This window comes from Jaculus jaculus, chromosome 3 (genome assembly GCF_020740685.1).
Source record: "Jaculus jaculus isolate mJacJac1 chromosome 3, mJacJac1.mat.Y.cur, whole genome shotgun sequence".
In the NCBI taxonomy this organism is placed as follows: Eukaryota; Metazoa; Chordata; class Mammalia; order Rodentia; family Dipodidae; genus Jaculus; species Jaculus jaculus.
Genome location: NC_059104.1, coordinates 140,450,723 through 140,473,820, shown reverse-complemented (window position 1 = coordinate 140,473,820; position 23,098 = coordinate 140,450,723). Strand labels below are relative to the sequence as shown.

Sequence of the window (23,098 nt, the reverse complement as noted above, 5' to 3'; positions counted from 1 at the left end):
CTAGTATAGCTATGTCCCATTTCTTCATTTTCAGATGGGAATGTTTACTCTGTTTTATTGCATGGTGGATATATGCAATTTATTTATTGATTGATGGAGTGATTGATTTTACCAGGATTCACCGATATGATGTTGCTGTGAGTCTCAGGAGATAATTTGGATTCCGGACTTTTGTACAGTGCAGGGATGGGGAAAAATATGCAGACTGTTAAGGTTTCAATGAGTGCACTTTGCATAAGGAGATGGCCATGGGATTATGGTGCCCAGGGCCAGAATGTTGTGGTTTGAATGTGAAATTTCTTCCATAGGTTCTTATGTCTGAGCACTTGGACCCTAGCTGCTGGTGACATTTGGGAATATTGTGGAACCTTGAGGAGGCAAAACCTCACTGAAGGATGTGTACCACTGTGGGTGGGCATTAAGGTCTTGTAGTCCAATCCTATTTCCTGTTCTCTGTCTACTTCCTGACTGTGGGTGAAATGTGATCAGCTACCACCTTCTACTGCCTTCCCTGACATGATGGACTGTGTCTCCTGGAATTATAAGGTAAAATAAACATTTTTTTTCTTTAAGTTTATTTTTTTTCAGTAATCTAGTGAAAGTAGTGGAAGTGTATAATAAACACACTATGCCTTTAGATGGGACAGCAGATATTTGTTAGAAGAGTGGAGAGGATTTAAGATCTACATTTTTGGGTATACAAGGGAATAGTATGTGTATATGTGCATGCATGTTTGCATGCATGTGTATGCGGACTACATGCAGGTGTGCATTCATTCCTATGGAGGTCAGGTATCAAGTCAAGTGCCTCCTTCTTCCTATCTCCTTATTTATTAAAATTATGTCTGTATTGAACCTATAGCTCACTGACTTGGCTAGTTTAACTGCCCTCTTTTCTTTGAGGATTCACTTGACTCTGCCTCCTGAGTGCTGAGATCCTGGGCAGATACCACTACATCTGGGATTTACATGGGTGTTTGGGCTCTAAATTTATGTCTTCATGCTTGTTGGACAAGTGCTTTACCAACTAAGCTATCTCCCGTTCCCTTCTTTCTACATTTTTCACCCAGAAATTTTTGAATGTCTGACTAACCAGGCTCCACATTTATTAGTTCAAACCCAATTCTTTTTTTTTTAATTAATTTATTTATTTTTTATTTTGAGAGCGACAGACATAGAGAGAAAGACAGATAGAGGGAGAGAGAGAGAATGGGCGCGCCAGGGCTTCCAGCCTCTGCTAACGAACTCTAGACACGTGCGCCCCCTTGTGCATCTGGCTAACGTGGGACCTGGGGAACCGAGCCTCGAACCGGGGTCCTTAGGCTTCACAGGCAAGCGCTTAACCGCTAAGCCATCTCTCCAGCCCCAAACCCAATTCTTTATAATCCTGAGGTTTCTCATTTTTTCTTGATATTTTTTCTCCCTTACACATCTCTGGAATTGATTTTGCTGAGGATGACCAATCACTTTAAGAACCACTTGATTAAGCTACAGTTGTCATTTTCCCAGACGTTCGTTGAGAACATCTTGTGAGCTGAGCATTCTGTGAAGGTGTGCACATGCAGAGATACGAATGTGACATCTATTATCTTCTGATCTTAATAGGTTTACTTCCTCTTACAGAAGAGGCACAAGTGACACAATGCTTTAGTGAAGGGGATGCATTCTGGGAAATGTACAACTAAGTGATTTTGTCATTGTGGGAGCATGTTATGGCATATTTCCACAACCTAACAGCTTTGACATCAGTATGTGATGTATTCTTATGGGACCACAGATGTTCTTGAGATCCCATAGTGGTTGATATATCATAATGAAACACACCACAGTATGCAATTCCCATGTTTACATTATCAATATAATTCCATGGAAAAAGTTGAAGAATAGGTGTATATTGCCTGGGAGAAGCTGACTTCCCCATCTCAAGGATATCTGCTTCCTATGTCTTATCATCTGAGCATTGTTACATGAACATCTGAAGTGGCTTTCAAGCATGGCTCCAGTTTGGACTCACCAGGAAACTTTTACAAAATGCTTTCCAGGTTTTCAAAGATCTTGCTCTGATACTGAAATTCCTTAAAGCTCTCAGATAAGTTTATGTCTGCTTCAGCAGCCTTGCGATATCTGTTCCCACAGCCTATCTTCCCCAGCATTAATTTATTATAGTCATAATGTAATAGTGTTCTCTTGCTTGCTCAAGATTCAGATTAACATTCTTATCTAGTTTGGCAAGTGACTAGTCCAACATTGTTATTCTTACTCAGTTTTCTGTGATGTGCTCTATTTCTATGTCAGGAAGGATCAGCTAGGTTTCTAGAAAACAAATTTACATAACAAGCCCAGTGTATTGACAGAGATTCCTTGGAAAGTTTATTTTTTTAATTATTATTTTAGACTTTATGGTAGTGAGAGATTATTTCCAGTACATTTTCTGTTTACATTGTAAAAACATGATTTGGGATCCCAGTTGATCTTTTTCATACTGTAATTTACCCATTAATAATGTACTGTGCAAAATATGTAATAATAAATATGTAGCTTCTTAGGATTTTGAAAGACATAAAAATAACTTTAAAATTCTCTCCACAGATTGTAGTAAATCACGAACAGTCTGAAAGTACATTGAGATCATAAGCAAAGTGTTTAATGTGGCCAAATGTAAAATTTACAGTGACAAGAAGCATTCTAGCCATTTGTGCCAGGTAAATGAGCCTCTGTAAGTTTATACCTAGAGGAAAAGAAACATTTCCATGTGACATCTTTACCTATTATCATAACTCAACTTTAGCTGAACATGTAAAGAGTGTCAATTGGCTGTGCAAATCATTGCTATAAAATATTACAGAGAAATACATACTTGAACACAAAACAGAATTATAAAGTAATTATATTAGTAAACTGTGCTGTGTCAAGAGGACTATTATAGTGATATCTAGGTTCAAAAATTAAGTTTTAAAATGTATGCATTATGTTTTTTCCCTGAGGGGCAAAAAACATAATACATATATTTGGAATTATATATTAAATTTTATGCTTGTATACTTTTAGTTAGGCAACTATTCCTAGCTAAGATATTATTCAAATTAAATAAAATAATGTTTAACTTCAAGTGTTGTAAGTAGCCTGACAACGTTTATACTTTCTTTTATATGTCTCACTTGATTTGGGATTGTGTTAATAGTAATGAGAGATGTTTTATTTGACCTCATGGTTATTCTCCCCACTTTTCTCCTTGGGTAGAGTGTTTGCTAAGCTTAACATGATTGAAGACAGTGATCACAGTGATCCTTCTGATGAGAATCTTCTATTCAGTATACAGCATCAAACAGTGCCATATAAAAGGCAAGCGTACACAGGAAGAGCATGCATTTTCTGATGAAGTGAAGCAAGGCTTATTTGCAAGCTCTTTGGGCTCATTTACTTTCATTGCCTCCCCATCTGTTTCAGTTGGCTTGCCATCTTTAGCACAATGGAATGGCAGTTCATCTAATTCAACCTGCAATACTCAGTTCATTTAACTAGGTCAATGGCTAGTTATGTCAGAGGGGTGTGTGTGTGTGTGTGTGTGTGTGTGTGTGTGTGTGTGTGTGTGTGATCTTGCTTTCTGTATACTGCACTTCAACTGAAAGAGAACTAACTAGCAAAAATTAAGTAAATGTCATAGAACATGTGTTTGTGGTAAGTCTATTCAGTTTCAGTCAACTTAGTATGTGTTTTTTTGTTTGTTTGTTTTGTTTTGAAGTGTCATTGGTCACAAATTTACAGTGCTTTCTTAAATTGTCAGGTACTCCAGAAAGTCACCTACCAACCACCAAATTGCAAAAATATATTGGTGAGTCATTGAAGGCAGTTAATAGCATATTTATTTACATGCTTACTTACGTACTTAGTATGTTTTATTTATAAAATAGTTATTTGTTTCTCTGATTGAAACTATTCTTGGGTAAAAATATATATATCATACTTTATTCATATATTTATCCCTTGATATAAATTTGTCTTGTTTTCACCTTTTTTTTAAATTTTTTATTTATTTATTTATTTGAGAGTGACAGACACAGAGAGAAGGACAGATAGAGGGAGAGAGAGAGAATGGGCGCGCCAGGGCTTCCAGCCTCTGCAAACGAACTCCAGACGCGTGCGCCCCCTTGTGCATCTGGCTAACGTGGGACCTGGGGAACTGAGCCTCGAACCGGGGTCCTTAGGCTTCACAGGCAAGCATTTAACCGCTAAGCCATCTCTCCAGCCCTGTTTTCACCTTTTGACTGTTATGAATAGTGTTATTTTTGACATTTATGAATATGGATTTATTTTAATATATGATCTTGGGCTGGAGAGATGGCTTAGCAGTTAAGCACTTGCCTGTGAAGCCTAAGGACCCCAGTTCGAGGCTCAATTCCCCAGGACCCACATTAGCCAGATGCACAAGGGGGCACATGCATCTGGAGTTCATTTACAGTGCCTAGAGACCCTGATGCACCCATTTCTCTCTCTCTCTCTCTCTCTCTCTCTTTCTCTCTCTTCCTCTTTCTCTCTCTGTCTGTCACTCTGAAATAAATAAAAATGAAAAGAAGAAAACATTTAAAAATAGTTTTAATATATGATTTTAATTTTGGATATATGTACATATATACATATGTATGTATGTTTGTGTAATTACTGCATCTGATAATAATTCTTTTTTCAATGCAGGTACCTATGTGTGGGTGCACTTGTGTGTATGTGAGTGTGCATGCATATGTGTGTAAAGCCATGTGGAGGACAGAAGATAACCTCAGGAATGCTACTAACATTTATTAGCCTCTCAAGTGTCTAGAGCTCACCAAGCTCAAGTATCTCTCCCCTGTGTCAGTTATGGGTTTATAGGCACATACCACTATGCCATGAGTTTTGTGTGGGCTCTGGGGATTAAACTCAGGTTTTCATACTTGTGAGGCAAGAATATTACCAGAGGAGCTATCTCCTTAGGCCCTCTGACAGTAATGCATGGTTAAACTTTTGAGGTACCAGTAAACTGCTAGTTCCTGTCCCATTAGTCTTTCTTGTATCTTTCTCTTCCTCCACACCCAACTACTTGAAACTTTTTAAGAGATAGACTTGCAATGTTATATGAGAGCTTTTGGGTTAAATCTGTCTTACTGGAAAGGTGAGGAATTTTCTTGTTAGATCTTTAGGTTCCTCTCCAGTAAAGTCAGGAAATTATTTCATTCCAGAATTGTGCATGAATTAAGTGTTATAAAGTATTTAAAAATGCTTGGACAATGTCAATATTTAGATATTGATCAAATATGAATTGAGTAGAGGCAGTCAATGCTGTAAGACACAGGAGAACATTTTTCAATCACTTCAGTACATTTCTTCCTCCCACATTTCACCTGGAAGTGCTCATCAATTAAAAAACAGTCACTGAATTTCTGCCATATTCAAATCTAAATTAGACAGACATGAAGTATGAAAACATTGGCTTGGACTTTACACAGTAGATTACTTTATTCCCAAAAGGCCCCAAACGTTACTTAGGAGACAAAGTTTGTTTTGTAATATTGAAAGTTTTGAGAGACAAATATTTGCTTTCTAGGAATTCTATTCTGTATTGGTCTGAAATCTTCATCTCTCTTCTGCTCTGAGTCCTCAACATATGCCTTATCTTACTGGGAGAAAAGTGCAAAATCATTGCAGGAAAAATCCTCAACAATTTAATTGGAACTAGCTTTCAAACTCATCTTCCCATTTCTCCTCTTTGTTTTGCTGTATTTATGCTAGTTTTGTTCTAATTACAACACATCCTTTGTATTTGTTCAGGAAAGTTTAATTTATATATATCAACACAACTAATTTCAGAATATATTCCAATACTTAATGGATACCTTGACGAGGAATGTTTCTATGAAAATGCCATATAATACGATTCCTTTACCCTAGTACTGCTATTAATTTTTAAACAATCTTGTTTACATAAAATAAACCTCTTTTGCAATATAATATACTAGTCTATTCACTAGAATTTACATTTCTTAGGACAAGGTCTTCATTTTCTATTTATGTTCATCCAGCACTTAAAATAGGGCCTGGTAGTATCTCGATAAACATTTGTGCAAAAATGGCCATTAATACAACTAATAATGCAAGTCATTAACTTGCTTTCTCAGAAATATTACACTCATTATGCAAAAATAAATTGCTCAATGAAGCATAATTAAAACTTTTGTCAAATTGCCCACTTATATCCTTATGAAATATGAAAGATTTAAAGATACAATATATGTTACTGTAGGTTATAAACTCCCACAAGGCTGAGAGCATCTTTTCATATTTAGTAAAGGAAACAGTGTATTAGGAGTGCTGCATTAATATGCACCATGATTGATTTAAAATGCATGGTGTTTTGCACTGGTATTCAGCCAACATCTATATTCAATTAAATAATCATTACAGTTGCCTGCATGTGTGCATTACCCTAATGGCAATGACTATTCTACTTGTGATTTTTTGATTTTACTCTGGGATGGTATAGGTAACATTACAAATTTGGGCTAGATGAAGAAATTTGAAATTCTGTCCTCACAAACTAGAATGTATGAATGAGAGAGTCACCTAATTTTAAATTTTCCTTGTGCATGTGAAAAGAAACACAGGAATCTCTTGCTTCTTACCAAGCTTAGGGGACAAACTGAAGAACAGGTTTTCATTCAGTTTAACTGTAAAATGTATCACTTTTTCTTGTGGCTGAATCTGCAGGCAACATCTCATTCTGTAGCTAATTCACCTGCTCTGCCAGGTGTCCTCACCCACCATATGTATAAATATTTATATCAACTGTTCCTTTTATATCATTCTGTTTTTGTATATATTAGAAGAACTAGAGCCAATTTGCCAAGGAACATCAGCATTCCCAGCTTTCTTTTGGCTCTTTTTGACTTTCATCTCTTTGAATAGTCCCTTATGTACTTGGCTAGCATAAGACAAATTTCCCTGAGCTAAATGCAGCCTCAGTGCATTAAAAAGTAAAAGAAAAGCTAACCTATTATCTTTACAAGAGTCTCAAATTGCATATTTGTGTGAGTATCTTTCCCACATGCCCGTTTCTCTGGGAATCATTTCATGCTCACATTTTCTGTCTAGTGACAAGGTTACTGGCCTTAAAGTCAGATAGAATTGCACTAGAATTTCAACTTTTCCACTTCATACTATGACCATCTTGCTCAAATTGTTTGCTTTCACCAGACTTCAATTTGATAGTCCATGAAAGGTATAAATTATAGGGCACAGGTGCCATACATTTTTTTTTTTTTGCAGAACTTTCCTCATGGTTACCTTCTCTTAACAACACTGTGCAAAGCACAGCTTTACCCCTTATATAGGTAACATGTAAAGTGCTCTGTGACTCATAATGAAGGCTTCATACTGGGACACAAAAGCCTGTTAGCCATGTCCTTTGCTGGATGAATAAAATTAGGTCAACGGACACAATGTAGACATATGTGTTTTTTTTTTTTTAATAGAATAGAGGTCTTCATTTGCCTAGAATATAGAGGAGGAGGATATGACTCTTGAAAAGTTAAAAAAAAAAACAACTAAAATATAGCAAACAAAAGCAACCCCCCACAAAAGAGTGTGTACAACATCAATCTGAGTGTTTAATATCATCAACCAATATTCAAATCAGAACACTCAATATTTACTGATCCCTTGTCTGGATTTTACAGAGGAAAAAACTCTTACCTACGAAATTATTGGCTATATTTTTTATATAATTTCAGATGGTTTTTATGGATTTTGCCTACAAGCAGCATGACCTATGTTACTAAGATAGCAATTGAAACTGAGGAGTTTTGTTCTTTCCTCTATTAATTCATTGAATGTAATTAGAAGGATTGGTATGTTATGTCGCTGGAAATTAATTTGCCTCATTTCATTTATAACTACTATTATTGTCTGAGAGAAACAGAGAGATGATTGGGCTATTTTATCTTTTAGGGTCTCAGAATTTCTTGGCTTTTGGTTCTAGAAAGTCACAAAGAATTCCAAGGAGGATGAGAATGATCCTCATACATACCTATCCTGGGGAAGCTATAATGATAGTTATAAAAGTATAAACTATTGACATAGAACGGTGTCTAACAGGAGGAGTGAAAATATTTCAGACATTGAGTATTTATTTTTAACCATGCCCTTGTTTCTTATTATTTGCATGGATTTGGGAGCCATTTAAATTTTTGAATCTCAGTGTTTTCATTCGTAAAACAGAAACTCTGCTACCTAAGCGTATCTGTTACTTTTCTTGTGATGGTGAGCAGAAACCTGACCAGAGTAACATTAGGGAGGAAAGAATTCCTTTGGGTTTATGGTTCCAGTATGTAGAGTCCATCATAACTAAGCCTGAATGGCAGGGACACGATTAGCCGTCAAGAAGCTGAGAATGAATAGAAAGTAGAACCAGGTCATACAACTGTGCAGTCCACCCCCTGTCCACCCACTTCCTCAGCAAGGTTTTGCCTCCTAAAGGCTCCACAACCTTCCAACCAGTCCCACTTTACTGGATTCCAAGTGTTCAAATACATGAGCCTATAGGGGACATTTTATATTCAAACCACGCATGGACTAGGGCTTCTGTCTCACCCTATGTACTCAGATTACTTTGCACCCCATTGTAAAAGTAATGAAAGCTGATAGAGTTATATGATATTTTATAGGAATTATAAATAGTCCCTACATTTAGTATAGATTTTAGCATCTTGATATTTTTTGTAAGGTGCAACTATATTATATGGTATTATCTTACTTAAAATTACAACTAAGCCTAATTCTACATTCTCAAGTCATGGGAATATCATCCTATATAGATGGAATATCATTGGAGCATGTAAGTCACCACTATAGAACACCTCCCCAAGCACCTGTTGCCAAGAGAAATCTGCTGATTATCTTATAAGATGAATGATTTACCATACTAATATCTGCATAAGGATTTCCCTTTTTTAATTCTTTCTGCAGTCAAGCTAACCCTAAAGGTTCTTTTGTATGTTATGCATGGAGGGGTTTAGAGGGAATTCTTAACTGTCATTTTTTTTTTTAATTTTTATTAACATTTTCCATGATTATAAAATATATCCCATGGTAATTCCCTCCCTCCCCACCCCCACACTTTCCCGTTTGAAATTCCATTCTCAATCATATTACCTCCCCATTACAATCATTGTAATTACATATATACAATATCAACCTATTAAGTATCCCTCTCCCTTCCTTTCTCCAACCTTTATGTCTCCTTTTCAACTTACTGGCCTCTGCTACTAAGTATTTTCAATCTCACACAGAAGCCCAGCCATCTGTAGCTAGGATCCCCATATGAGAGAGAACATGTGGCGCTTGGCTTTCTGGGCCTGGGTTACCTGACTTAGTATAATACTTTCCAGGTCCATCCATTTTTCTGCAAATTTCATAACTTCATTTTTCTTTACCGCTGAGTAGAACTCCATTGTATAAATGTACCACATCTTCATTATCCACACATCTGTTGAGGGACATCTAGGCTGGTTCCATTTCCCAGCTATTATAAATTGAGCAGCAATAAACATGGTTGAGCATGTACTTCTAAGGAAATGAGATGAGTCCTTTGGATATATGCCTAGGAGTGCTATAGCTGGGTCATATGGTAGATCAATCTCTAGCTGCTTTAGGAACCTCCACACTGTTTTCCACAATGGCTGGACCAGATTGCATTCCCACCAGCAGTGCAGAAGGGTTCCTTTTTTTCCACATCCCCGCCAACATTTATGATCATTTGTTTTCATGATGATGGCCAATCTGACAGGAGTGAGATGGAATCTCAATGTAGTTTTAATCTGCATTTCCCTGATGACTAGTGACGTAGAACATTTTTTTAGGTGCTTATATGCCATTCGTATTTCTTCCTTTGAGAACTCTCTATTTAGCTCCTTAGCCCATTTTTTGATTGGCTTGTTTGATTCCTTATTGGTTAACTTTTTGAGTTCTTTGTATATCCTAGATATTAATCCTCTATCAGATATATAGTTGGCGAAGATTTTTTCCCATTCTGTAGGTTGCCTCTTTGCTTTTTTCACTGTGACCTTTGCGGTGCAAAATCTTTGTAATTTCATTAGGTCCCAGTGGTTAATCTGCGGTTTTATTGCCTGAGCAATTGGGGTTGTATTCAGAAAGTCTTTGCCAAGACCAATATGTTGAAGGGTTTCCCCTACTTTTTCCTCTAGCAGTTTCAAAGTTTCCGGTCTGATGTTAAGGTCTTTAATCCATTTGGACTTAATTCTTGTGCATGGCGAGAGAGAAGAATCTATTTTCATCCTTCTGCAGATATTTATCCAGTTTTCAAAACACCATTTGCTGAAGAGGCTGTCTCTTCTCCAATGAGTATTTTTGGCATTTTTATCGAATATCAGGTGGCTATAGCTACTTGGGCTTACATCTGGGTCCTCTATTCTGTTCCACTGATCTACATGTCTGTTTTTGTGCCAGTACCATGCTGTTTTTGTTACTATGGCTCTGTAGTATAGGTTAAAATCAGGTATGGTGATACCACCAGCCTCTTTTTTGTTGCTCAGTATTATTTTAGATATTCGAGGTTTTTTGTGATTCCAAATGAATTTTTGGATTGTTTTTTCTATTTCCATGAAGAAAGCCTTTGGAATTTTGATAGGGATTGCATTAAATGTGTAGATTGCTTTAGGTAAGATTGCCATTTTCACGATATTGATTCTTCCAAGCCAGGAACAAGGGATGTTTCTCCACTTTCTAGTGTCTTCTGGAATTTCTCGCTTGAGTGTTTTAAAGTTATCATTGTATAGATTCTTTACTTCCTTGGTTAGGTTTATTCCAAGGTATTTTATTTTTTTTTGATGCAATTGTGAATGGGAGTGATTCTCTGATTTCATCCTCTGTGTGTTTGTTGTTAGCATATACGAAGGCTACTGATTTCTGTGTATTTATTTTGTATCCTGCTACATTGCTGTAGGTTTTGATCAGCTCTAACAGCTTGCTAGTAGAGTCTTTAGGGTCCTTTATGTATAGAATCATGTCATCTGCAATTAATGATAACTTGATTTCTTCCTTTCCAATTTGTATCCCTTTTATGTGTGTCTCTTGCCTTATTGCTATGGCTAAGACTTCCAAAACTATATTAAATAGAAGTGGAGACAGTGGACACCCTTGTCTTGTTCCTGATTTTAGTGGAAAAGCTTCCAGTTTTTCCCCATTTAGTAATATGTTGGCTGTAGGCTTGTCATAAATAGCCTTTATTATATTGAGATATGTTCCTTCTATTCCCAGTCTCTGTAGGACTTTTATCATGAAGGGATGTTGGATTTTGTCAAATGCTTTCTCTGCATCTAATGAGATGATCATGTGATTTTTGTCCTTCAACCCATTTATGTAATGTATTACATTTATAGATTTGCGTATGTTGTACCATCCCTGCATCTCTGGGATAAAGCCTACTTGGTCAGGGTGAATGATCTTTTTGATATACTCTTGTATTCTGTTTGCCAATATTTTGTTGAGAATTTTTGCATCTATGTTCATGAGGGAGATTGGTCTGTAATTTTCTTTTTTTGTTCTATCTTTGCCTGGTTTTGGTATCAGGGTGATGCTGGCCTCATAGAAGGAGTTTGGTAGGATTCCTTCTTTTTCTATTTCCTGGAAAAGCTTAAGAAGCAATGGTGTTAGCTCTTCCTTAAAAGTCTGGTAAAATTCAGCAGTGAATCCATCCGGGCCTGGGCTTTTTTTAGTTGGGAGATTATTGATAACTGCTCGGATCTCCATGTTTGTTATAGGTCTATTTAAGTGATTAATCTCATTTTGATTTAATTTAGGTAGGTCATATAGATCAAGGAAATCATCCATTTCTTTCATATTTTCATACTTTGTGGAGTATATGCTTTTATAGTATGTCCCTATAATTTTTTGAATTTCTCTGGAATCTGTTGTGATGTTACCTTGTTCATCTCTGATTTTATTAATTTGTGTCTCTTCTCTCTTTCTTTTGGTCAGATTTGCTAAGGGTTTATCAATCTTGTTTATCCTTTCAAAGAACCAACTCTTTGTTTCATTAATTCTTTGGATTGTTCTTTTTGTTTCTATTTCATTAATTTCTGCCCTAATCTTTATTATTTCTTCCCGTCTACTACTTTTTGGTTTGCCTTGTTCTTCTTTTTCCAAGGCTTTAAGGCGAAGCATTAGGTCGTTTACTTGCGACCTTTCTAATTTCTTAATACAGGCACTTAAGGCTATAAATTTACCTCTTAGAACTGCCTTCATTGTGTCCCAGAGATTTTGGTATGTTGTGTTCTCATTATCATTTGACTCTATAAATTTTTTGATTTCCTTTTTGATTTCTTCATTGACCCACTCATCATTTAGTAGTGTATTGTTTAGTTTCCATGATTTTGTGTATGCTCTATAGCCTTTCTTGCTACTGATTTGTAGTTTAATTCCATTGTGGTCAGATAGAATGCAAGGAATTATTTCAATTTTCCTGAATTTGTTAAGATTTGCTTTGTGTCCTAATATATGGTCTATTTTAGAGAATGTTCCATGTGCTGCTGAAAAGAATGTATATTCTGCATCCTTTGGATGAAATGTCCTGTATATATCTGTTAGGTCCATTCCTTCTATGACCTCATTTAGTCCAGATGCCTCTCTGTTTATTCTTTCCCTGGATGACCTGCCAATTGATGAGAGTGGGGTGTCAAAGTCACCCACCACCACTGTGTTTGGTGTTATCTGTGACCTTAGTTCTAATAGTGTTTGTTTGACGAATTTGGGAGCCCCCATGTTAGGTGCATATATGTTTAGGATTGTAATGTCCTCCTGTTGGAGTGTGCCCTTAATCAATATAAAGTGACCTTCCTTATCTTTTTTGACTAACGTCGGACTAAAGTCTACCCTGTCTGATATTAGGATAGCAACCCCTGCTTGTTTTCTAGGCCCATTTGCTTGAAACACCGTCTTCCAACCTTTCACCCTAAGATAATGTCTATCCTTTGTAGAAAGGTGAGTTTCTTGGAGACAACAAATTGTAGGATCCTGCTTTTTAACCCAGTCTGCAAATCCATGTCTTTTCGTTGGGGCATTGAGACCGTTGATATTAAGAGATATTATTGAAAGGTGTGTATTTATGTTTGCCATTTGTGTGTGTGTGTGTGTGTGTGTGTTACTTGTTCTACCTGTGCTCTCTTCTGTTAACTGGTATTTGAGTATAGCTGGTTTTTTCTAGGTTCCTTATATGTGTGCTTTTCCTTTTGTTCAGCATGGAGGATTCTATCAAGTATTTTCTGTAGAGCTGGTTTTGTCTTCAGATACTCCTTTAACCTGCTTTTGTCATGGAATGTCTTTATTTCTCCATCTATTTGGATGGATAACTTTGCAGGATAAAGTAACCTTGGTTGACAGTTGTTATCTTTCAGAACTTGGAATATATCACTCCAAGCCCTTCTGGCTTTAAAAGTTTGTGTTGAATAATCTGCTGTAATCCTGATGGGCTTGCTTTTGTAGGTAACTTGATTTTTCTCTCTAACTGCTTTCAATATTTTTTCTTTGGTTTGTGTGTTTGGAAGTTTGAGTATAATGTGGCGAGGAGAGTTTCTTTCTGGGTTTTGTCTGGCTGGGGTTCTAAAGGCTTCCTGTATCTGTATTGGCACCTCTTTCCCAATTTGGGGAAAATTTTCCTCTATGATTTTGTTGAAGATGCCTACTATGCCTCTGGAGTGGAGTTCTTCTCCTTCTACTATGCCCTGAATTCTTATATTGGATCTTTTCATAGTGTCCCGAATATCTTGAAATTCCCACTCATACTTTTCTATAAGTTTGTTTTTCTCTTTGTTGGACTGCATTAGGTCTGCCACCTGATCTTCTAGCTTAGATATTCTGTCCTCTCCCTCATCCATCCTACTGGTGAGATTTTCTACAGAGTTTTTTATTTCATTAACTGTGTTCTTCATTGCTAATAATTCTGACTGGTTTTTCTTTATTATTTCTATTTCCCTTTTTATGTCTTGTATTGCCTTCTTTATTTCATTAAATTGGTGTCCTGCCTCTTCTTTGATTCCTTTGATTTCCTCTTTGATTTCCTCTTTGATTTCTTCTTTGATTGTTTTCATGTGTTCTTTGACCTCTTTGAACATATTTATAATTATTCTTTTGAACTCTTTCTCAGGCATTTCCTCTAACTCTTTCTCACTGGAGGACATTTCTGATGCATTAATACTTTTAGGTGGATTTATATCGTCTTGCTTTTTAGTGTTTCTTGTGTTATAATGTATATATTTTTGCATCTTGGATTAAGTTAATGCTTGGATTTTCTAGCTAGCTGTGTATTCTTAGCTGTATCAATTGATTTGATGTAATATATTTTCAGGATAGGACCTTAAGGTATTAGGTGTGGCTCTTAAGACTCTCAGAGTATCTACAAAGATGTTCTTAGGGGTTGAGTTTCCCTGCTATAGGAGTATTCAAGCAGGCTGAGTGGAATAAAATACTGGTAGATTCTAAAATTTAACTAAACACTGTACACATTCAATCAAAAACAGCCCCGAGTATGTATGCAAGAGTAGTTATTATAATGACCAGATCCTCTATCAACAAAGAGGTTTAGATTTCTAGTCTGTTGAGGTATCCAAGTCAGCTTGTGACCAAGTGAGACCCTTCCCTGGTGCAATCCCAGTTACCTTGGGTGATTGTGGTCTCAGTCAAGTTGCTGCCTGGGTCGTCGGGCTGCTGTTCTGATTTCTGGAGCTGGGCACTTGCTTTTCCTACGGGGCAAACTGAGCCGCTGCTGCTGCCTCTGCTGCTGTTGTAGCTGCCACCACAGGAGCCACCACCGCTGCTGAAGCTGCCGCTGCCGTGTCCACCACCACTGCTCCCCCCGAAGCCGCTGCTGCGGGATCTGCCGCCGCTGCCGCTCCTGGGTCCGCTGCTGCTGGGGCCACTGGTGCCGGTGCTGGAGCCGCTGAAGTTGCTGCCGAAGTCTGCTCCTGCTTGGGTCCTGCTGTCAGCCCAAGTTGGCGTGGCCGGGTCCCGGGCCGCTGCTGTGTTCGCTGGAGCTGGGTTCAGGTGGTGGGGGAGGGGAGGGAGCCACGGCTGCTCTGGTTGTATCGCTGCTCCACGTGTGCTTCTACCTCGCGGTCTGCTCTTCCCTCCGTTGCTCGCTGCCGCTCTCCCCTCACGTTTCCCGAGTTGCGGAGAGCGCGGTGTGAGGGGAAAATCCCGCACCTGGCGTGTCCTGCGGCTCGAGCTGAGAGTCCGGTGGCTTTCTGCCGCTCTGCGGCTGCGGCGGGTGGCCAAGCCGCCCCGGAGCTGCTGTTCCCGCCTGTGCAGGCTCTGGATGCTCTGGAACTCTTCTACTTCTCCGCTGCCGCCTCAATTTCCTATACACCTCACTTTTTAGTAAAAGTGTGTATTTTGCTGAGTTTTTTTGGTCTTTTTCCCCCCTAGGCTGCTTTGGCGTGCTACCTACGCCGCCATCTTAACCGGAAGTCTTAACTGTCATTTTATAATAGGTGTTTCTCCCTCTGAGCAGACTGTGTGCTTTTATGAACTTAGAAGATATATTAGGGGCTGGAGAGATGAGATGGTCTATTGGTTAAGGGGCTTGCCTGTGAAGCATAAGGAATCAGGTTCGATTACCCATTGACTATGTAATCCAGGATGCACAAGGTTGTGTGTGTGTCTGCAGTTTGTTTACAGTGGCTAGAAGACCTGGTGTGCCCATTATCTCTATCTGCCTCCATCTTCCTTTCTCTCTCTCAAATAAATAAATAAAACATTAAAGGAAATTTAACATTAAATCTAATGAATCATCACAAATGGTTTCAAGTTAGAATACTTCTAATGCTATTTAAGCACAGATTTAACGATTTTTCAAAGACCTTAAACTGACATCAGCCTCCTTTGAGGATAGACTGACTTTATTTTACATTTTCTCATTTTTTTAAAATTTATTTTTCTTATTAGATATGGTCTTATTTTGTATGTAAACATCACATGTTGGTACCATCCTTTCCCTTCACCAGCCCTTTTTCTGAAGAGGCCTTTTTCATTGGGGATACAGGTCAACACCATAGGAATTGTGGGTCATGCATTGTAGGGCAAGGGGAAAGGCAATGTCTGTGCAAAATGTCCCAACTTGTGGCTCTAACAATCATTCTGTACCCTCTTCCATATAATTTCCTGAGCCATGCTGGGAGCATTTTAAGCCTGCTTTAGTGGTGGGCCCTTAGGAGCATCTAGTTCTTTGTCTGGGTAGATGTTGAGTGTCCTCAGTATCTTTTTCCATCACCCTTGTACTAATATCAGGTTAACTAAGAAAGCAGCACTCTTACTCATATCTCCAGTTCCTCTGGGGTTTCGGCTGGGGTTGGGGTGTAGTGTGCTGGGTCATTTATCACCTCAGATCCAGTTCCCATCTGAAAAAGCGACACAGATTCTACAATGGAGAGTGATGTCAGCATCAGTTAAATGGGATAATCATTATTAATTTAGAGAAAATTAAAAGGGTTTAGACACTCTTATAGCCTAAGGTTAGTAGGAGCTTGATAATGGAAATCAGAATCATTATATGGGTATGATTCTGACTTGTTTCCAAGTTCTGGATAGGGTTTCCTTTCCACTGAATGTATCTGTTAGCCAATCAAAGAGCAATTGGTTACCCACATTGCAATATGCCAATATTGAACTTGTGTGACCATCATGTTTGTTTATGAGTTGCTTAGACTTCAAGTTGCTGGGACAAATGTTGGCCACTTTCCCCGATAGCTCATGTAGCACCTTGCAGCACTAGATGAACTAATTATCCGGGGACTGGCTCTCCTCCAGATTCCAACCAGGTCTCTCAATGGTCCATGCTAAAAGCATTTGGTGTCCTCATCAGTAGGTAATCAAGTAGGTAATCTTGTGGGTAATCAAGTGCTGTGACAGAAGTCTGTCTTATTCGTTTTAGGAGATCTAGTAGGTCTCTCTGATCAGCTCATTGTGGATGTAGACCACATCCTGGTACCAGGGCCAAGGGAAAAGAAAAATGAAAAAGCCAGAGAAGAAAAAGAAACAGGAAAAATTAGAGGTTAGGTTTCAACTTATTCTCTCCAGGGCCATTAGATTCAGGTGCTCCTCTAAGGTCATCTTCAGCGTTCTACCATTTAGTCTAACTTCCGGGATATAGCATTCTATGGTACCAGTTCAATTTGGGTTAAGTTTTGTGGCCCCTCCACCCTTTCCCTTCCCCCAAACCCTCCCCTCCCCATTGTCCAAGCCTCAAGATGCTCTTCAGTTATGTCAGCAACATGGGCTGATCCAGCTTAGGAACGGAAGATGAGTGAGATCATGTGACTGTTGTCTTTCTGTGATTGTGTGACTTTACATAAAATTATCTGCTCTGGTGAACTTCTGGTCAAAATGGCATCCACCTAACCACGCTACACCTCCTGGAGAAGGAAAGGCAAGACATTGAGGGTTCACTGGGTCTTCTATACGGGGAGTAGACTCTAATAGACCTCCAGTGGGAGGGTGCAGAGGAGCAAAGAAGGTCACTAGCTGATTCCCACGCTCTGGGGTAGCCCACCAGTCCCCCATCTCCTCAAGCAGCCGTCCTAGCCATATTCCCAGCCACAGGAAGCTCCTACAGTAACCACAGGCAGAGGGACCCAGGCAGGCCAGCATAGCTCCACCCATACCTCCAGGCTTGTGAAAGCCATCCAACTTACCACAGCCCTCCATCCCCATGCGAGGACCCAGCCAGGCCAGCGTAGCTCCACACATGCCTCCAGGTGCCCTTTCCACTTGTCACCTCCCATCCCCATATGCTGGGCCTAGTTAGCAAGCCAGTCTCCCACACCTCTGGGCTCTAGAATGTTCTCCCACTTGCCACTGACCCCCAGCCCCACGTGCAGTGTAGCTCTACCTGTGCCTCCAGGCTCATGAACTCCATCTCACCACAGCAGTACATCCCCTTGCACAGACCCAAGCCAGCAGGCCAGCATAGCTCCAACCATGCCTGCATGCATGTGAAGACCATTCCCCTAGCTGCTGCTACCCACCCCAGTGCCCGGACCCAGGCCAGCAGGCTATTGTCCCCCTCCCCCCAAGGCATTCTTTCTTAAAGTATTGTTTGTTCATTTTTATTTATTTGAGAGTGACACAGAGAGAGAAAGAGGCAGAGAGAGAGAGAATTGGCATGCCAGGGCCTCCAGCCACTGCAAACAAACTCCAGACACATGTGTCCCCTACCAAAGCTAAACTCAGACCAGAATAATATCCTAAACAAATCTAACACACTCATCAAGATTGAAAAGGTAACCAAAACCCTTCCCCAAAAGAAGAGTACAGAGTACAGGATCAGATGGCTTCTCAGCTGAATTCTATCAAACCTTCATGGAAGAACTGAAACTAATTTTTCTCAAACTGTGCCACACAATCAGTGAACAGGGCAAGCTCCCCAACTCCTTCTATAAAGCTAGAATCACACTAGTACCAAAAGCAGGCAGAGATACCACAAGAAAAAAAAACTATAGGCCTATTTCCCTGATGAATTTAGACTCAAAAATCCTGAACAACATCTGAACTTCTGAAACTTCTTAAAGGTGATTAACTCCTTCAGCAATGTAGCAGGATACAAAATCAATACACTAAAATCAGTAGCCTTTTTATTTACAAAAGAGAAAGATAGAGAAAGATAAGTGAGGCTGTCCTATTTTCAATAGCAATAACAACAAAAATACCTTTGATAACATTAACTAATGATGTAAAAGATGTATACAATGAAAACATTAAAAAAAAGAAAGAAATTGAGGAAGACTTGAGAAAATAGAAATACTACCCATGCTCCCGGATAGGCAGAATTAACATTGCGACAATGGCAATCTTACTAAAGGCAACATACAGACTTAATACAATACTAATTGAAATCCCAGCAATGTTCTTCACAGAGATAGAAAAATGATCTCAAAATTCATATGGAATTGCAGATGCCTTGGATGTACAAACATATCTTCAGTAAAAGAGACACTTCTGGAGGCATCACCATACCTGATCTAAAGCTATATTTCAGTGCAATAGTAATAAAAACAGCATGGTACTGGCATACAAACAGGAGTATAGACCAATGAAACAGAATCAATTACCCTGACTTTGGGTCAAGTAACTAGAGTTTCTTGATATTTGAAAAAGGCCCTACCTTCAGGCTGAAAAAAAAAAAAAATAGCATCTTCAACAAATGGTGCTGGGCAAACTGGATAGCCATATTCAGGAAAATGAAACTAGATCCTCACATCTCACCATGTACAAAAATCAAATCCAATTGGATCAAAGTCCTCAATATAAGACAGGAAACTCAGCTACTACTGGAAAAAAAAAAAAAAAGGAAGAATTTTCTATGATATAGGAATGGGAAAAGACTTCCCAAACAAAATTCCAGTAGCTCAGGAACTTAAATAACACTCAACCCCTGGGATCTCATGAAAATGAAGTTTTTTTCACAGACAAATGTATAATAAGCAGAGCCAATAGATTACCCACAGAATGGGAGAAAATTTTTTGCTGGCTATACAACTGACAGGGCCCTAATTTATAGAATCTACAAACAACTAAAAACCTAAACAATAAAAAGTCAAACAACTCTCACAAAATTGGGCAGAGAACTGGACAGGCAGTTCTCAGAAGAAGAAATACAAATGGCAAACACACACTTAAGAAAATGTTAATCATCCCTAATAATCAGGGAAATGCAAGTTAAATATGAGATTCCACCTTACAACAGTAAGGATAGCAAACTTGAAAAAAATCAAATGATAACAAATGCTGGTGAGGATGTGGAGAAATAGGAACCCTCATAAACTGTTGGTGGAAATGTAGAATTGTAAACCACTATGGAAAGCAATATGGAGACTCCTAAAAGGGTTGATTATAGAGTTACCAACAGACCTAGTTACTCCCTTACTGGGCATTTATCTGAAAAGCTCCATGCCTCAGTTCAGACAGATTTACTCAACCATGTTTATAGCTGCTCAATTCATAATAGCTAAGATCTGGAATCAACCTAGATGTCCATTATTAGATAAATGGATAACCAATATGTGGTATATCTTCATGGTGGAATTTGACACAGCAATAAGGAAAGATGACAAGATGAAATTTGAAGCAAAATGGTCTAACCTCTAACAGATCATTCTCAGTAAATTCAACCAATCACAGAAAGATAATTGTCACATTGTCTCAATCATCTGTGGTTTCTAACCTCAATCTGCCCGAGATGCTGACATACCTAGGAGGGGATGTCAAGAGTGAGGGTGGGGGACATAAACTGGATCCAAATTTCAATGGCACCATAGAATTCTGCATCCTGAAAGACAGACTGGTTGAACATGCATCAGGTCCTTAGAGGGAACACATGAGTGACAAGGCCCTGGAGAAAGTATGATGAAGACTAATGTTAATCTTTTCCTTTCTCTCTCTCTCTCACTCTCTCTCTCTCTCTCTCTCTTCTCTCTATCTCTTGTTTTTTTTTGTTCTCAATTTTTATTAATTTTTTTATTAATGTTTACCATGATTATATAAAAAAAAATTGTAACACTCTCCCCACCCCCTTTCCCCTTTGAAATTTCGTTTTCCATCATATCCCCTCCCCATCTCAATCAGTGTGTCTTTTATTTTGGTGTCATGATCTTTTCCTCCTCTTATGGTGGCCTTGTGCAGGCAGTGTCAGGCACTATGAGGTCATGGATATCCAGGCCATTTTATGTCTGGAGGGAGCATGTTGTAAGGAGTCCTACCCTTCCTTTGGCTCTTACATTCTTTCTGCAACCTCTTCCACATTAGACCCTGAGCCTTGGTGGTTGTGATCGAGATGTTACTCAGTACTCCAGTGACTTCTTTCAAGCACTATGATACCTTATGAATTGTCCGAAGGTCATTGCCATCTGAAAAGAGAAGATTCTCTACCCAAAGTGAGAGTAGCATTAATATAAGGGTATGAATACATACCTGATACTGAAAACTTAAAACAGGGGTAGTCATGAGCCCTAGGGGTGTAACATCTATATGTCTTTTATATTACATATCTTTTTCTTCTTTACTTGGTGCTGACCTGTAACTCCCAGTACAAACATGTGGCTAACATCCACAATTACGGCGAGCCCCCTGACCAGCAGGAGAAGAACGACCTGCAAATGAAGATCCTTCTTGATCACGCTTTATTGGAGAGCCTCTTGGTTAACAGGAAAGCTGATGGCGAGGGGCGCAGGAGTGTAGCTGCTTTTATAGTGCAGAATACTACGGGGCGCCTGATGATTGGCTGCCATAGGCTCACCCGCCCACAGGAGCCACGGGATAGGCTCGGGACAAGATGCGTCAAGCGCATGCGCAACCTCAAGTGAGGTTGGCGCCAACGTGCTGCCTAAATAAGGAATTGTTTACCTCAAGACTGGCAGGAAGCCAGCGCCATCTTGTAATGGTGTCTGCATTAGCTCCCTACAGTTCCCCCTTTTTTATTAACTTATGGCATAGCTCAGGAAAAATAGCCACCTTTCCGATCAGGTCCGCACCTCATGATGTGTTGACCGATCAAGGGAAGAAGTTCAACCTCCCCTTCCTCAGTGCAATGGGACAGATCCCCTGAGAGTGCAAAAATGAGCCCATTCTACATTATCAAGCTCCCACCAATCTTGTGGTACAAGAGGGCCTACACCTATTAAATTTGCTCTAAAATAACAATGTTTATCCCACTTATCTGGTGCAGACTTCACTCACAGTTGGGGGATTTCCTTCCTTTTTTCAGAAGAATGCAGATCCTGAGGAAAGAGTCAGCCCATCACACCACAACAGGGCCCAAGATGAAATGAAGAGTAACTGGAGAAATGAGCAAGTATGCTGCTTTCTTGGTGAACTTAATACCAGCACAAGAGTGAAGGACACAGACAGAGAGAACACTCAATTCCTGCCAAACCAGATATCCAGAGACACAGAAGCTCCCCGGACATCATCACTAAAGTAGACCTAAAACGAACATAATATGCCTCATGGAAATTCATGGTAGAGGGGGTGGAAAAATGGTTAGAGCCACACATTGGTTCATTATGCACAGAGACATTGCCTCTTTCCCATAACTGATGGCTAACCACACAGTGCATGACCCATATTCCCCAACAAATAGGGTCCCACCCAAGGTGGCAGGATAGGGAGGAGGCTAATGATGGTAACAACATGACTGTATAAACATTATGTGCATAACTATAAAAAAACTTGGAGAAAATTATCTGTTCCAAGTTAGACCATTTTTCTACAAATTTCAATGTGTCATATTTTTCTTACTGCTGAGAAGAATTCCATTGTGTAGATATACCACATCTTGGTTTTCCATTTATACAATGATGGGCACCTGGGTTGATTCTAGTATATAGCATTTATGAATTGAACAGCCATAAACATGGTTGAGCAAATATTTCTGAACTGAGAGACTTCCAGTTAAGATGGTGGCATAGGTACCATGCCACAGCAGCCTGGGGGGAGGGGGGAAGACCAAAACAACTCAGCAAAATACATACTTTTACTAAAAAGCGAGGTATTTAGGAAATTGAAATGGCAGCAGAGAAGTAGGAGAGATCCAGAGACCTCACAGGCCAGCAAAAGCGGCCATGGAAGGTCCGCCAAGTGCGGTGGCAGTGCACCAGAGGGCCTCCAGGCTTGGCTTGAGCCTCAGGAAAAGCCAGGTGAGGGGAACTTCCACTCACACTGGAGCTCTCTGTAACTCAAGAAACGGGAAGGGAGAGCAGCAGTGAACCATGGAGGAGCAGATCACAAGGTAGAAGAACATGTGGAACAGCGAGAGAATCAGAGCAGCATTGGATTCCTTCCTTCCCCCACCACCTGTGCCCAGCTCCAGCAAACAGAGCAGTGATCCCAGGACATGGCAATACCAACTTGAGCGGACACCGTGACCCAAGCAGGAGCAGAGTCTGGCAGCAACATCAGCTGCTCTGGCACTGGCAACAGTGGCCCCAGCATTGGTGGATCCAGTCATGGCAGCTTCAGCAGCAGCAGTGACAGATCCAGCAGCAGCAGCTTCAGAGACCACAGCAAC

General features: G+C 39.5%; 1 long non-coding RNA gene across 1 annotated transcript; it reads left to right on the top strand.

The window, feature by feature from the left end:
* The first annotated feature begins 363 nt into the window (after positions 1 to 363).
* LOC123459580 lies at positions 364 to 22,270 on the top strand. The gene is made up of 4 exons (XR_006636349.1): positions 364 to 546; positions 2,590 to 2,702; positions 3,785 to 3,832; positions 21,797 to 22,270. It is a non-coding gene; the product is annotated as an uncharacterized LOC123459580 (long non-coding RNA).
* The last annotated feature ends 828 nt before the right edge of the window (positions 22,271 to 23,098 follow it).